The 13,820-nt window shown below is 44.0% G+C and overlaps 1 protein-coding gene across 2 annotated transcripts in view; it reads left to right on the top strand.

The window, feature by feature from the left end:
* Positions 1-13,820, top strand: part of LOC109915664 (ring finger protein 128) — a 140,106-nt gene that overhangs the window by 79,537 nt on the left and 46,749 nt on the right. The gene's annotated exons all lie outside the window — the stretch shown is intronic.

The raw sequence follows: 13,820 nt of genomic DNA on the forward strand, positions 1-13,820 counted from the left end.
CTACACCTTGTTATCTCTGGGTTTCAACAAAGTGGTCTTGGGATGTTCCCAAAATACTTTACAGTCGATGACTTACAAAGCTCAGATTATGTTTCTGCAGGAGTTTGACTTCTAATAGCAAGGAAAGGCTTGCAGTTATGGTGCTTTTCACCATCTGTGTATAATTGACTTCATTGGCTAAAAATTGCTTTCTTTTTAAAAATGTAATCGCTTCTGTCATATAGGAACGAGGACAGCCAATTTGTGCACAGCAAGTTCTTCTTAATAACGTGACGGTGACCAGATAGTTAATGTCACTCCAAAAGAAAAAATTGCCACAAAAATATCGGCCAGAACACAAGGGCTAAGTCCACAGCCGCTCCCCACCGCAACCCCCCCCCCCCGCCCCCCCCCCCCCCCCCCCCCCCCCGACCTTGTTGAAATAGTGCAATGGTATCATTTATATCCACACAAGAAAAGGCGGATAAGGTATTTCTTTCATGGCACCTCTGACAGTGCAGCACTCTGCTGGTACTGCACTGGAATGTCAACATGGAATTCAATCCCTGTAATGGCACTTGTACTCTGAAAGTGGTAACTCAAACGTGAGTGTGACACAGTTATAAGTTCTGGTTCCTGCACCAGATTTATAACGTGCTTCTGCTGATAGGCATGGTATAAGTTGAGGTCAGCTGTGCAGTTTAACCTCTATCCATTGTCGTTACTATTGGACACTGTCATGCAGGGTCTAAAATTGGCATCCAGCTTTAACTACATTAGTTTTATCAGGGCATCCCAAAATATTCTTTGGTTAAAAAGGTTATAAGACGTATAGTTTAAGATCTCAGCAAGACGTTGTATGAATACGAGTCTGTTTTTCTTTTGTTTAGGACATACATTTTATTCAGTAAGTGTGTGGAAAAATTAACAGCACGATATTCATAACCACCTCTTGTATTCTGGGTTGAGTTGAAACTGATTTCCTCTGGGAGCGTGCGTGGATTTGAATTGACATCATTTGTTTAGTTGACATATTGACAACATTTTTGTTTGTGACTGTTTGGCTGGCAGTACAGTCGTCATGTTCAATTTTAAAACATCAGAGCGTTTGAAACAACAACATGTGTTTGTTGGAATTAGTTTACCAGTGCTTATGAGCAGGTGAAATGGGGCAAAATTAAGGGGAGGTGATGTTCTCGTAGTATTATCGCTGGACTATTAATCCAGAGATACAAGTTATGTTCTGGGATCCAGGTTCAAATCCTGCTGTGGCAAATGGTGGAATTTGAATTTGATAAAAAAAATCCAGAATTAAGTGTCTAATGATGACCATGAATCCATTGTCAATTGTCAGGAAAAACCCATCTGGTTCACTAATGTCCTTTAGAGAAGGAAGCTGCCATCCTTACCTAGTGTAGCCTATATGTGACTGCAGACCCACAGCAATATGGTTGACTCTTAACTGCCCGCTGGGTAATTGGGAACAGGCGGTAAATGATGCCCTTGTCCCAAAAAACAAATCCAGCTTCTTGCATTTCAGGGTCTCCATTTGGCTGCAGCAAAGATTTTTGTTTTTTATTAACATGATCCCATATCTCTCTCCATAATTAGCTCCTAACTGATGAAAATGTGGTTACCCAATCAAAAATAACAGTGAGGAGCTGGGGGAGCACAGCAGGCCAGGCAGCATCAGAGGAGCAGGAAAGTTCATGTTTTGGGTCAGGACCCTTCTTCAGTAATGGGCTTTTCTTGAATGATACTGCAATTTTATTATCAGCTATCCCTGAAAAAAAAAAATAGACATGATTGCAAGCATACAAACAGGTGCAAAGTTTTTACCAAAAAGAAACATTCAGTACAAAGGAAGTCCTTAGGGTGTACTTTTGATGTAAAGGTTTTCATTTCAGATGATGGTTAAGGAATGTCTTGTATCCTTATTGTGTGAATATTTCAGCTGTCCTTTGAGTTTTCAGTGCTTTTTTTTAGTCTGCTCTGTCACCATGCACTTTATCTTTTTGTGATGCTGAAAGAAGGAGAGAAAGTGACAACTTGTTTCAGTGAAAAATCTGTCTCCTTTGCTCTGCTAAAAGCAGCTGCCAAAGAGACGGCTGGTATTAATGTCTGAATTCTTTGTTTTCATAAAATCCCTATAGTGTGGAAGCACACCATTCAGCCCATCAAGTCCACACCAACCCTCTACAGAGCATCCCACCCAGACCCACTCCATCCTTGTAACCCTGCATTTCCCATGGCTAACCCACCTAGCCTGCACATCCCTGGACACTCTGGGCAATTTAGTACAGCCAGTTCACCGAAGGTGCACATCTTTAGATTATGGGATGAAACCGGAGCACTTGGAGGAAACCCATGCAGGCATGGAGAGAATGTGCAAACTCCACACAAATAGTTGCCCAAGGCTGGAATCAAACCCAGGACCCAGCAGTAGTAACTATTGTGCCAACCCCCTTTTTTTTTAAGCTTGATAATTGTCGGTAATTTCTTCCAGCTCCAACATGTGAAACTTATCATATAGGTGTAAAGTAAAATAGATGAGGTTTATACACATCTGACTAATTTCTTCTGTACCTTCTGATAGAAAATATTAATTTCAGTTCAGATGATTTTGTTGATTCCACTTGGGTCTCCTGATGGTTGACTAGCTCATGTTTTGATTTTTTTTTTGATCCGTGATGGTCCCAGGTAGTAAAATCGTATGATGAAATTTGAAAATCAGTAATTCATTTTATTTATATCAAATGGATGACACATTGAAGACTTGAGCGGCCGTCTCACAACTTTTATGCGTCCTTGTGCAGTGGCTGGCAGGATGGATGTCTGTAACATCTTAATATGTCAAATGGCACTTTGAAGGTGCGGTTAAGATAAAAATTGACACTGAGCCAAAAATCGACACAGGCTTGGTTAAAGAGAGAGGTTTTCAGCAGTGCCTTTTTCTGGAAGGAAAAGGGGCAAAAAACTAGGGTGGGGGTGGTGTAGGGAATTGCCCTGTTAGGGCAAAAATAAGTTATTCTTTGTGTGTAATATTACACTGTTTGTACTCAACTCCTTGTTACTGGCAGTGTGGTAATTTTTTTTTTTGTTTTTGTTTTCTATTTAATCCTTTTGTCATCCAAATAAGTTTTGCTTCACCCAGGTAGTTGATGCCACTGTCCACAAGTATGAATTAAAACGCAACATGCAGGGTACAAAGTAACTGAATCCTGATTCAACACTTGGAAGTCAGGATTTGCTTTGAATAATCTGGTCCTCTGCACTGCCTTCTCATTCCATCTTTGTTTTCTAATCCCCTTTTCACTCTGCCATTTGAATTCTGGAATTGAGCGAGCTACTCACATTAACTGGACTATGACTGGACTATCCAGAAGAATGAGGGAAGATCTTATAGAAATATATAAGATCATGAAGGGAATAGATAAGGTGGAGGCAGGGAGGTTGTTTCTGCTAGCAGGTGAAACTAGGACCAGGGGGCATAGCCTCAAAATAAAGGGAAGCAGATGTAGGACTGAGGTCAGGAGGAACTTCTTCACCCAAAGGATTGTGAATCTGTGGAATTCCCTGCCCAGTGAGGCAGTTGAAGCTACCTCGCTGAATGTGTTTAAGGCAAAGCTAGATAAATTTTTGAACAGTAAAGGAATTAAGGGATATGGTGTGCGGGCGGGTAAGTGAAGCTGAGTCTCAAAAAGATCAGCCATGATCTTATTGAATGGCGGGGCAGGCTCGAGGGGGGGTTGGATGGCCTACTCCTGCTCCTAGTTCTTATGTAACTGTGAAATCTGAGATGGCTATTGATGTGCCCACAGGGAACATAAGAACCAGGGGCAGGAGTAGGCCATTCAGCGCCTCAAGCTTGCTGTGCCGTTTGATATGATCATGGGTGATCTCAACTCCATAACCCTGCAACCTATTACTAATTAAAGATCTGTCTATCTCCTGAAATCTACTCAATGTCCCAGCATCCACCGCATTGTAGGATAGTGAATTCCACAGCTTTACCATGCTTTGACAGAAGTAATTTCTCCTCATTTCTGTTTTAAATCTGCTACCCCTTATGCTAAAATGATGACCTCTCATCACAGATTTGTTTTCCCCCCCTCCCATCCTTTCTGTGTTTACTTTGTCAATCCCTTCGAGCATCTTTTATACCTCCATTAGATCTCCTCATGTCCCTCTATAATATGAGTGTAGGCCTAAACTGCTCAATCTCTCTTCATAAGACAACTTCATCTCTGGAGCCAAGATGTACTCTGCGAGCATGTTTTCAACAATCCATCATCTTAAAAGTCAGTTAGTTTGCCCTCTTCTGTGAGATTGGTTCCACCATTAAAATCGGGCTTTGCCCCAGAGGAAAGTTTTTACAACCTCTTAATTCACTTCAGTGAAATGTCCAATTTGGGCTAGCAGTTGGAGGTGGGACAAGAACTGAACTCTTGTCAAGTATAAAAGAATTAACTAGAAATTCTGTACTATGTTGGCTTCAACAGTAGCAACAATATCGGATTCCATAACATGATCGGGGAATAGTGGCTCAATTTTTTTTTTCATAGAATCCCTACAGTGTGGAAACCAGGCCCTTCGGCCCAACAAGTCCACACCGATCCTTGGAGCATCCCACCCAGACCCATATAACCCACCTAATCTACACATGTCTGAACACTATGGGCAAATTAGCATGGCCAATCCACCTAACCTGTACATCTTGGGACTGTGGGAGGAAACCGGAACACCCAGAGAAAACCCACACAGACACAGGGAGAATGTGCAAACTCTACACAGACAGTCACCCGAAGGTGGAATCGAACCCGAGTCCCTGGCACTGTGAGGCAGCAGTGCTAGCCGTTGAGCCACTGTGCTGCCCTATTTGCTATCATCTCGCTCAGCATACCAGTTTAGAAGAAATCTTGCTGGCCTTTGTGCAAAATTACCTAAGTAAATAGGGGAGCTTGTTTAACTCATACTGTAACACCAGGATTCTGTTTAAAACAGGGTGCCAAATAAGCTTAAACCAGCTCGCATTTTTCAGGTAAAGGTGCTTTGTCTGAGAAGTACTGACTAGTTTAGCTTGTTCATCTGCATTCTCTCCTTTGTTTATCATATTTCTTTTCAATGACCTACAACTGGAACATTGTGTAGTCATTGAAACGTCAGCCTGATTGCTAATAGAAACTCTCCTTGCTCCAGTATTTACCCACAAGGCCTTTTGGTTTCTCCTGCATTGTTATTGTAAACACCAGTTAGGTTCTCAAGGGTGAAGTCATCCAGCCTCCACACTTGACAAGAGATCGGTTGAGCCAGCTTTGCAACTTCTCTCATCCAATTCCCAGCTTTCTTCTTCTTAGAATTGGAAAATACCAGAGCGCAGGGATGGGCATTTGGCTTATTGCATCCCTGACCCCCTTGGAAAAACAATCCAGCAAGTTCCACTCTCTCTTGCCCTTTCCCCACAGCCCTGCAAGCATTCCTCTTCCTTCTGAAAGTTTTTATTATTGAATATCCTCCCACTGCCCTTCTAGGCTAGTATTTTCCAGTCTCGTGTTTTTAGCATGAGGTCTCTCCATCTTGTCAAACGTTCTCTGGCCAATTACCCGAAACCCATGCCCTCTGATATCCAAGCTTTCTTTAACTGGAATTGGCCCGTCCCTAATTGCCCTTGACCTGAGTCACATGCAAAGCCTTTTCAGGCAGCAATTAAGAGTCACCAATATTGCAGTGGGATGGGAGTCACATAGAGTGAGGATGGCTGCTTTCCTTCGCTGAAGGACAAAGAGAATCACTTTTGTTTTTAACAAAAATCTAATGACTGTTGTCATGGTCAGCATGACCGAGACTGGCCTTAATATTCCAGATTTATTAGTTGAACTTGATTTGATTCACATTGATTTTGATTTGAATTTAGTCTGGTTCCTGGGATGGCAGTATGAGGAGGGATTGGTTAGGACTGATGTACTGGAGTGTAGAAGAATGAGGGGCAATCTCATAGAAACCTCTAAAAGTCAAAAGGACTACACAGTGTAAATGCAGGAAGGACGTTCGCGATGAATGGGGAGTCCAGAGCCAGGAATGGCAGTCTAAAGATACAGGGCTGGCCACTTAATGCTGAGAAGAGGAGAAATTTCTTCACCCAGAGAGTGGTGATCCTGTGGAATTCTCTGCCACAAACATTTTGGTTGAGTCCAAAATGTTGAATGTTTTCGAGGAGCTTGATTATAGTTATAGAGTCTTAGAGGCTTACAGCAGAGAAATGGGCCCTTCGGACCAACTTGTCCATACTGCCTGGTTTTCACAATTAAACTCGTTCCATTTGCCTGCATTTGGTCCATATCCCTCCCTACCTATCCTATAGTTCTTGAGGCGAAAGGGATCAAAGGGTATGGAGAGAAAGTGGGAACAGGGGACTGAACTGAATGATCAGCCATGATCATATTGAGTAGTGGAGCAGGCTGAAAGCACTGACTGCCCTACTCCTCCTGTTTCTACCAGCTGCTGTGCTGGGCTTAGAACCCATGTCCCTTAGAGCATTGGCCTGGACATCTTGATTACTAGGCGAGTGATGTTACCACTTGCTGGTAAAGTGAAATGATAATGCTGAAATTGTAGCAGCATGATTAATAGGATCAAAATACCAGTAACTTTGGGGTTTCTGGAGCAAGATCTCCGATCCTGAACAGTGAGGTTCAACCAGCTGTTACCACCCCGTGCCCACCTCTCTAACACCAATCTCGTGTCTTGATAGCATACCGGCTTGATGTAAACAAGGAAGGGAAGATGGGCTGGTGTTGTGTGAGCAGGTCTGGAGTAGCAGCAACAGGAGTTGGTGAAGGAGAAACATATAAATCGGGAGCAAGGGGAGGTCATTCAGTCCCTCGAGCCTGTTTCATCGTTTTGTCAGATTGTGCTGCTCTGATTGTGACTGTGACTGATTCCCTTAATGATTAAAAATCCATGGTTATGGGGCGGATGGGGAAGAAGCAGGAAAGTGGAGGTGAAGAGATTTAGATCGGCCATGATCGGATTGAACAGCAGAGCAGACTTGGAAAGGGTCTGAAAGGCCTGCTTTTGCTCTTCTGCCTTGGTCTTATGTCTCAAATCCACATTCTTACCTACCCTTGCCATCTTTCAACCCCTCGTTTAACAAGAATCTATATCTATCTCTGCCTTAAAAGTATTCAAAGGACTCTGTTTCCAAAGGAGGAGAGTTCCAAAGATACTCGGACAAATAAAAAAAACTTGCCTCATCTGTGTTTAAATGAGCGGCCCCTAATTTTTTGGACAGCGATTCCCTAGTTCCAGATTGTCCCAGAACAGCAGAGATCAATAAGATCAAAAGAAATAGGAACAAAAGTAGGCTGTTCGGCCTCTTGAGACTACTCCTGCCATTCAATAGGATCGAGGCTGATCTGACATTCCTTGCGACTACCTTCTTTCCCTTTCCTCGTAACCCTTGATTTCCCAACAGATCACAGATCAATTATCTCAGCCTCAAATATATGCAAGAACTTTACCCCCACAGCTGTCTGTGGCAAGGTGTTCCAAAGACACTCAACACTGAGATGAGGAGGAATTTCTTCTCTCAATCTTAAATTGGCACTCCTTTAATTCTGAGACTGTGCCCCATGAGGGGAAACACTCCCTCAGCATTTACCTGGTCAAGCCCCTTAGGAAACCTAGACAACAAGGTGTAGAGCTGGATGAACACAGCAGGCCAAGCAGCATCATAGGAGCAGGAGGGCTGACGTTTCGGGCCTAGACCCTTCTTCAGAAATGGGGGAGGGGAAGGGGGTTCTGAAATAAATAGGGAGAGAGGGGGAGGCGGAAAGAAGATGGATAGAGGAGAAGATAGGTGGAGAGGAAACAGAGAGGTCAGAGAGGCGGGGATGGAGCCAGTAAAGGTGAGTGTAGGTGGGGAGGTAGGGAGGAGATAGGTCAGTCCAGGGAGGACGGACAGGTCAAGGGGGCGGGATGAGGTTAGTGGGTAGGAGATGGGGAAGGGGCTTGGGGTGGGAGGAGGGGATAGGTGGGAGGAAGGACAGGTTAGGGAGGCGGGGACGAGCTGGGCTGGTTTTGGGATGCGGTAGGGGGAGGGGAGATTTTGAAGCTTGTGAAAGCCATATTGATACCATTGGGCTGCAGGTTTCCCAAGCGCAATATGAGTTGCTGTTCCTGCAACCTTCGGGTGGCATCGTTGTGGCACTGCAGGAGGCCCAGGATGGACATGTCGTCTGAGGAATGGGAGGGGGAGTTGAAATGTTTCATGACTGGGAGGTGCAGTTGTTTAGTGCGAACCGAGCGTAGGTGTTCTGCAAAGCGGTCCCCAAGCCTCCGCTTGGTTTCCCCGATGTAGAGGAGGCCACAACGGGAACAGCGGATGCAGTATACCGCATTAGCAGATGTGCAGGTGAACATCTGCTTGATGTGGAAAGTCTTCTTGGGGCGTGAGGGGGGAGGTGTAGGGGCAGGTGTAGCACTTCCTGCGGTTGCAGGGAAAAGCGCCAGGTGTGGTGGAGCTGGAGGGGAGTATGGAGTGGACAAGAGAGTCACGGAGAGAGTGGTCCCTCCGGAAAGCAGATAAGGGTGAGGAGGGAAAAATGTCTCTGTGGTGGGGTCGGATTGCAGATGGCGGAAGTGTCGGAGAATGATGCGTTGGATCCGGAGGTTGGTGGGGTGGTACGTGAGGACGAAGGGGATTCTGTTTTGGTTGTTATTGCGGGGTGGGGGTGTGAGGGATGAGTTGCGGGAAATGCGGGAGACACGGTTGAGGGCGTTCTCGACCACTGAGGGGAGGGAAGTTGCGATCCTTGGAAAAACGAGGACGTCTGAGATGTACGGGAGTGGAATGCCTCATCCTGGGAGCAGATGTAGCGGAGGCGAAGGAATTGGGAATAGGGGATGGCATTTTTGCAGGAAGGTGGGTGGGAGGTGGTGTATTCTCAGTAGCTGTGGGAGTCGGTGGTCTTGAAATGGATATCGGTTTCCTATTTGTTTCCTGCATGTGTCAATGTGATCACCTCTAAATCTTCTTAACTCCAATGATCCTGTCCACATTTACTCCATCCAAACCCCTTAATCACCAGGTGAGAGAGCGAATGAGTTCCCAGTTCATCATCAGGCACTTTAAATTATAATGAAATGATTCTCATAAGTAGCTACGCAGTGCAGTTTAAGGGCTGTGCCCTGGATTATGTTATTAATTATTGTAGTATCTATCAGACTGAGTTGTCAGTATTATAACTTGACTCAGATTTAGGTCATGTAAGATATGCAGGAGATAATAAAGGGTTGGTGGTGAATCAGAGCTGCTGTCTTTGCTTAGTCATATTGAATCGTTCATTTTTGTGTGACTGAGAAACTCATGATGTTTTGGTATATATTTTGTAATAATTACTTTGATTATTAGATGGTTTACATGATACAAGTTCTTAAATGCCAGTGAGATATAAATTAATAACACTGCATGAAAAAAAGTGAGTAGTATAACTGATATGTCAGTATCATGCCCACATAAGTGGGATAATGATTTTTCTCAGCCACTGAGATATAAATATATATATTTTTAATTGTGCACTCATATGGATTCACAGCACGTTCTGCAGAACTTTACCTTGCCTTGAAACCAAATGACTCACTTTGGGTGTGGTTGCACAAACACTGATCTCTTCTGCTACTTTTCCTAAGATCCTGATGCTAAAGAAAGAACTTGCATTTCACGATATCTCGAAGCTGTTCACAGCCAATTTGTGGCATAATCTCTGCAGCAATGTAGGGGAATCTGTAACGGATAAGTGTTTTATAAAGTTCAGGTTAATACTCCAGTGAACACAGACTGGGCATCACATTTTTAAAAAGAGCGTGATTTTATGCAGGATGGCGAAAAGGTGTGGGTGAATACTTCCAGGGATGAGGGACTTCAGTTCTGGAGATAGAATTGAGAAGCTGGGGTTGCTTTTCCTAAACAGAAGGTTGACAAGATTTGATTGAGGTGTTCAAAATAGTGTAGGGTCTAGTCACTGTAGTTAAGAGAAATTCTGTTCCCATTGGCAGATCAATAAGCAGAGGGCGGTAATTTAAAGTAACTGGCAAACAAAACAATGGCAACACAAAAAAACCCTTCTTAGGCAATGAGTGATTAGGATTTGCAATGCATTGACTGAGACCACATTTGTTTGTCTCACCTTTGCTCTGCAGTGAAAAAAACCTGAATATTTTCAGTTGAGGAGACTGGGAGATAAGTGGGTTTGATGCCATAATCAATTTAACTATGATCTTATTGAATAACAGAGCAGGCCTGAGAGCTGAATAACCGACTTCCCTGACTCCTTATGTTCAGACTGCAATGGAAGCAGGTGGAATTTCAAGAGGAAATGGGAATCTGTCCACCGTCTACAAGCCACAAGGCAGGAGTGTTTTGGAATACCCTTCATTTGCCAGGATGAATACAGCTGCAACAACACTCAAAGCTTGAAGTCATCCAGGCTATGTTCCCTGTCATTTTCCCTGTTGCTGTGTGAACTTCTGTGTGTAGCCAATCCTGATGAAGGGTAATATCTGAAGCATTGACTTCTCCTTTCCTCCAGATGTTGCCTGAGCTGCTGTGTTCTTCCAGCATCCTACTTGTCTGCCCTATTGTAAACACATGATCAGCGTTAGCAAGAAGGATGTGGGCAGCAGATGCATGGAAACTGCAAGGATCAACTGCAAGTTGCCCTCAAAGCCACACATCATCCTGACTTGGAAATATATTGCTGTTCATTTATTGTCACTGAGTCAAAATTGTAAAACTGCCCCCTTAACAGCTCACACCAGGGACTACAGTGGTTAAGGTGATAGCTCGCCACCTGCTACTCCAGGGTAATTAGGGATGGCTGATAAATGATGGCACAGCCATTTCCTATGAAAGGAGATAATGCACCTGTAGAAAGCATTTACAAGGCTATGGGAAAGGGAAGGGAAGGGAAGGGAAGGGAATGGGATTAATGAGGTTGCTTGTATCTGTCCAGTGTGGATATGGCCAGCCAAATGGAATTATCCTTCTTTTGTGCTGTAGCCATTGTATGATTGTAAAATTCAGCAGAAATTTATACGCGGAATTCCACGTCCAGCCATGTGTTAATGCAGAATTAATTTGGTTCGAAATAGTACCTGAAGGATGCATATTGGCTTGGGGCAATGGAAGAGCTCTGATCATCTTCAAAATAGTTGAGGAATCTTTTCTGCCTACTCGAGAGGGCAGAAGGGCCTCAGTTTAACGTTTTCACCAAAACATGGTGCCTCAATGCACACTTACTTAAGTAAATGGCAATGAATTGATGAAAGGGCTTTGAATCCACAATTCAGGAGTTGGTTACAATCCACTGAACCATTGTTAAAGCAATATGGCGGACAGCGAACATCAGGAGATGCCACTTTGCTTTGAAAATCTCCGTTGTGGGTAATTTTTTTTTCATTCGCATGTGGGATGTGGGTGTAGCTGGGCCAGCATTTATTGTCCGTCCCTAATTGCCCTTGAGAAGATGGTGCTGGGCTGCCGCCTTGAACTTGCTGTAAGTTGACCCACAATGCCCTTGGTGATGAACTTCCAGGATTTTGACCCAATAATAGTGAAGGAACGATGATATATTTCCAAGTCAGGATGATGAGTAGCTTGTAGGAGAAATTCCAGGTTGGTGGTGTTCCCATGTATCTGCTGCCCTTATCCTTCCAGGTAGAAGTGATCGTGGGTTTGGAAGGTGCTGTCTAAGGATCCTTGGTGAATTTCTGCCGTGCATTTTGTAGATAGTACATGCTGAGTGCTGCTACTAACCGTCATTGGTGGAATGACAGAATGGCACCACATTGATAAACAGTCAAGTGGGCTACTTTGTCCTGGATGATGTCAAGCTTTTTGAGTGTTGTTGGGGCTGCCCCCATCCAGGCAAGTGGGGAGTATTCCATCACACTCCTGACTTGCTACTTGTAGATGGTGGGCAGCTCTGGGGAGTCAGGAGGTGAATATAATGATCAGACTTGATTAGGGAGCTTAAGGTGAAGGAACCCCTAGTGCGTAGTGACCGTAACATGATAGAATTCACGCTGCAGTTTGAGAGGGAGAAGCTTCAATCAGAGAAAACAGTACTAGAGTTGAGTAAAGGTGCCCTTGAGAAGGTGGTGGTGAGCTGCCTTCTTGAAACATCTCTAAGTTGACCCTTAGTGACGGAATTCCAGAAAGAGACCATGGAGGAGCTGGCCAGATTTGGCAGGGAGCCTAGCAGGGAATACAGTGGGGCAGCAATGGTGGGAGTTTCCAGGGTAGTTCAGGAAGCACAGCAGAAATTCATTCCAAGGGAGAAGAATCACCAGGGAGGATGAGGCAACTATGCCTGACAAGTGAGGTCAGGGACTGTATAAGAATGAAGGAAAATGTGTGGAATGTTATGAAGGTTAGTGGGAAGCCAGAGGATTGGGAAACCTTGAAAAACCAGCAGAGGACAACTTTTTATAAAAGAAACAAGTGGGGAGGTGGTGAAATGAGGGTAAGCTAGCTAGTAACATGAAAAAAAGTTGCAAGAGTCCTTTAGATAGATAAAAGATAAGCGAGAGGCAAGAGTGCTCATTGGAACATTGGAAAATGAGGTTAAGAAATGGGGAACAAATAAATAGAGGAATTGAATAGGTACTTTGCATCAGTCTTCATGGTGGAAGACACCAGTAGTATACGAGAACTTCATGAAAGTCAGAGGTGAGTGTTGTGGTCATCACTGAGGAGGTGGTGCTGGGGAAGCTGAAAGGTCTGAAGGTGGATACATCACCTAGACCAGATGGACTACTCCCAGAGTTCTGAAGGAACAAAAACAAACTTGCTGGAAAAGCTCAGCAGGTCTGGCTGCATCTGTGAAGGAAAAAACAGAGTTAACGTTTTGGGTCCGGTGACCCTTCCTCAGAACAGAGGAAAGAGATAGCTGAAGAGATTGTAGAGATATTGGTGATGATTTTTCAGGAATCACTGGAGTCAAGGAGGGCCCCAGAGGACTGTAAAATGGCTAATGTAACACCCCCTGTTTAAGAAGCGAAGGAAGCAGAAGACAGGAAATTGAAATTAAATTAAACTTCTTGAACTGCTGCACTTTTTGCACTTATTTAGAGTTCTCGCAGTTTCAGGTTACTTTTCATGTGTCTTCTGCTCTGTGTATGCTAGTGATTCACCGCATCCATATTTCAAAGGCCTCTATTTTTATTCAAGTTTCTGTGGCATACTTGTAAGTGGAAAGAATGTGCAATTTTGATGTTTTATTTCCATCTTCTAAACTTAAGTTTTCTTTGTTTTTCTGATTCTTCTTTTTCACAAAGTTGCTTCTGGCTGCCTCTGTCCTCTTTCTATCTTCTGTATCACACCTTCTGTTTATTATTTATCCTAATGAGATGGATTTCTACTTCTGGCAAGAAACCCTCCACTTCAATCTTCATTTCTTCTAATGGATTCCTTCTGGCTACCATTGTTGGTTGATGTGATCTATCTACTTGAGCATGCAATCTTGGATGGTTCTCCATTGCAGTAATGAGGGATTGAAGGGTTTCGTGTAACATTTAAACATAGACCCCACCTCCCTCCTCAGGTGGATGTAAATGATCCAGGACAGCATTGTGAGGAATTTTGAAATTGCAATTTCTTGAGTCCTGGCCAATATTTATCCCTCAGCCAACGTCACTTGAAGTACTGAGATAACAAGGTGTAGAGCTGGATGAACACAGCAGGCCAAGCAGCATCAGAGGAGCAGGAAAGCTGACGTTTCAGGCCTAGGCCCGAATTTCTGAAGAATGGTCTAGGCCCGAAACGTCAGCCTTCCTGCTCC

Source organism: Rhincodon typus, chromosome 14 (assembly GCF_021869965.1).
Source record: "Rhincodon typus isolate 14 chromosome 14, sRhiTyp1.1, whole genome shotgun sequence".
Taxonomy (NCBI): domain Eukaryota; kingdom Metazoa; phylum Chordata; class Chondrichthyes; order Orectolobiformes; family Rhincodontidae; genus Rhincodon; species Rhincodon typus.